This window comes from Miscanthus floridulus, unplaced genomic scaffold (genome assembly GCF_019320115.1).
Source record: "Miscanthus floridulus cultivar M001 unplaced genomic scaffold, ASM1932011v1 fs_42_2, whole genome shotgun sequence".
NCBI classification, from domain to species: Eukaryota; Viridiplantae; Streptophyta; class Magnoliopsida; order Poales; family Poaceae; genus Miscanthus; species Miscanthus floridulus.
The window spans coordinates 60,471-63,918 of NW_027096737.1; the positions used below are offsets into that span (position 1 = coordinate 60,471).

Below are 3,448 nucleotides of genomic sequence, written 5' to 3' on the forward strand. Positions count from 1 at the left end.
CATGCTCGCGATTGCGCTCTAGCTCTAAAGGTGCTCAAACGATTTGCCAACAAGGGAATCTCAACGGAGTTTGTGCTTCATTAGGCTCTTCCGGCTCACACAGGTACACAAATTCTCATCTCATTTACGTTGGATGAGTGTATGCATCTTTTCTTTTGTTACTCTTGCTGCTCGATTCACCATCCCATGCGTTAATTTTTATACATTGGATGAGCAACAGCAAATTTCTTCAAATATATTAGCTACAGATTAACCAAAAGAACAGTACGTACAGATTCTATTGATCAATAAGGGATAGGGAGGAGCTGATTCAAGCGTCCGACACCACCGCGGCTTCACCGAACCCTTCGGTGACGACGGGTGACCCCACCTGCGTTCTCCGGGGCGACTCGCCGCCGGTATCTTCCCCCAAACCGACACCGGCAACTCGCCCGGGTCAGGTGCAGGAGAAGAGGCTCCCGGAGGTAGAGGTGAAACCGATCGATCTTTCTCTCGGCTGCGCGCCAGCGGCCAGACGGACGACGTCCCGGCCGGAGGACCTCGCCGCCTCCTCCTCCTCCTCCGTCACAGCAGATGGAAGCCAAAGCACTAGCTAGGGGCCTAGCAATGGATCTGGAACTAGACGCGTTTGAGTGCCCCATCTGCCTCTCCCTGTTCCAAGGATCCATCTTCCAGGCAAGCAAGCATGCAGCTCACATCTTCCAGCCAATCTTTCATTCACTTTGCAAAATCAGTCATCCGTCGTGCGTTTGTTGTTGGCCAGTGCAAGAACGGGCACGTTGTGTGCGATGTGTGCCGCGTTCACATCCACGGGACATGCCCGTCCTGCCGCGAGCCCGTCGGCGACATCCGGTGCCGGGCGCTGGAGAACGTCATCGCCGGCATGGCCCTCCCCTGCTCGTTCAGGAGCCACGGGTCCACTCAGCTGCTCAAGCACACTGAGAGGCGGGACCACGAGGCGTTGCCCTGCCTGCACGCGCCGTTCGCGTGCCCGCTCCATGGGTGCGCCTACTCGGGGCTGCTCCTCTACGACCACATCCACGACGCGCACACCGTAGACTATGTTGTCAGCTTCGCCAGGTCCTCGTGGTGCGTGTGGCTGCGCCGGAGCAGGCCGTTCATGGTGCTCCTGGACTCTGTGGACCGGCGCGTGTTCATGCTGCTCAACGGCGGGGACATTCGCTCGGGTCAGTCGCTGTCGGTGGTCTGCCTCGGCCAGCGCCCCGCGGCCGACCAGTTGCTGGAGTACAAGCTGGAGGTGGGCGGCGCCGGCCAACTCGGCGTGCTCTCGCTGTCTGCATGCTCCGTGCCCTGAATGCGCAGCTGGGCGGGGCAACACCCTACTGACGGGTTCCTGTTCGTGCCGGACGCGTACTGGACCTGCTTCAACTCCGTCGTCGTCAATGTCCATGTCCAGAGGTCGTCGGAGGTCGACAGCATGCCTCACGGGATCGGGAAGCATTCGATTTGTTGGTGTTAGTTTTAGTTTTCTTCACAGTGTCTATCGCACCTGTTGGCATGGAAGCCTTAGACTGACTCCAACAGATCAGGCATAGCGTGACCTAAATCCAAAATGGGTCGTCTACAGTGGTTTATCCGTGTAAAACACTTCTCCAATGGAGCAGGCAAAGGAGCGACGCATTTTGAGTGGGAGCCGACACGGGACGCAAATAAGCGTCTTCTCTCCCTCCTTCTGCGTCTCCACGCCACCGGAGCTCGTCCGTGCCCAGGAGCGCCGCGCTCCTCTGTTCCTTAGAGAAAGCGAGAGGGGGAGAACGAAGCAGAGGGAGAGAGAGAAGCAAGGCGGCGTGCAGACCGGGGAGCACCGGCGACGGCCCCGGCGGCCTGTGGCCGTCTACCACGAGAGAGAGGCAGCAAGGGGAGAGGGGGAAGGGAGAGCGCTCGGCGGCGCTATTGCCTCGACGCGGATTCAAGGGAGGGAGAAGCAGGAGAGCAGGGAGAAGAAGAGGAGGGAAAAGGGAGTAAGGGACTAAAATACCTCCCACTCGAGCTCCTGCTTTCTCCGCTCCGTCTCCTCTCCCTTCCCAGCGGCGGCGCCTGGTTGGGTGGGCCCCACCGATGGTGCGGGTGCGAGGCGACCGGGGCGAGGGCGTCCCTCGCAGTGGCCACGGGTGATGGGCGAGCACACCCCCGGCGCGGTGCTGCGCGCGGGCGTCTCCTGGTGCGGTGGCGGCCCGGCGCGGGCAAGCACTACGCGACATCTCGGGCGCGAGCAACCGCCAGCACGCGAGGACTCTGGCGCGAGCAGACCCAGGTGAAGGTAGCCTTTCTCCCTTGCTCCTCCTCTCCTTCACTCGCCGGCGCCGGGGTCGAGCGTCGGTCTGTGCTTGTCGGCATTTTTTTGCTGAGGTCGATCCGGGGCATCCATGACTGGATCCAGGGCCTGGTGGCATCCTCTCGCAGCGTCCGGCATCCGCGGGTACGAAAGGAGACTCGACGAGCGGGCGGAGGAGCGCAGCGAGGCGGGCGGCGTGCGGCTTCTCGTTTGCGTCGCCGGTTGGAAAAGGGAAGTTCTTGGGTCCGTGACTCTTTCACTGTGTGCTACCCAAATTGTCGAATGCCTTTTGTTTTTAGGTCCGGCTTGTTGGAGATAGTCTTAGGGGACACAGCACGTATAAATGTAGATCTTATGGGACAAAATTTGAATCCTAAAACTATAGGAGATGCTATTCATGAATCAAGTGACGGCTGCTTTTTCTCTGTTCACACACGTGTGTAATGGCCATCTGAACCTAGAATCCCAATGTTCATTATATTGGACACTTGATGATCCTAAAAACTATAATCTAGCGCCTATCTTGATATCAAGACTAAATCTTGGCCCCTAAACATGTACGGCTGTGCTTGTGTTATTGGATCCCCAACTCTCCATTTTTATATTTGAGTCTGGGAATTTATATTGCGGTGTCATTCAGGTTTCTAACTCTCGAATTTTGATAATTCATTTCTTGACATGTACATTAGTGCCATTTAGGTCCCTAGACTTTTCATAGGCGTCAACATTGGTTCACATGCTCTAATTTGCTCCATGTGTTGACGTGACATGCTGACTTTATGTTGATATAGACCCAATATGTTAGACCCCACATATTCTCTACCTCTTTCTTGAGCTCACACCTTCCTCCATGTGCATCTTGGCAACAATGGTGAGATTGTTTGATTGTTTCAGTAAAGGGTGGATTGAGCATGGGTCTTAGCATGTAGCGAGCCATCTTTCTTGCACCATAATCTTCTACCACTATCATGCCACCTCACATTCGTCATGTCCACGGTGGCAGCTAGCTTGGACAAGCCTGCTTGCATTCTGTTATCAGTGGGGAATCACTTGCTCAGGAAGAAATGGAATCTAGAGTGCTCGATCGGAAATTTGATGTACTGAATATAATTTGCAGAATGTAACAGATAAGTGCTTAACAGAGGAGTACTT

General features: G+C 55.8%; 1 pseudogene; it reads left to right on the forward strand.

The window, feature by feature from the left end:
- The first annotated feature begins 333 nt into the window (after positions 1-333).
- On the forward strand, positions 334-1,994 carry LOC136531742 (putative E3 ubiquitin-protein ligase SINA-like 6; annotated as a pseudogene).
- The last annotated feature ends 1,454 nt before the right edge of the window (positions 1,995-3,448 follow it).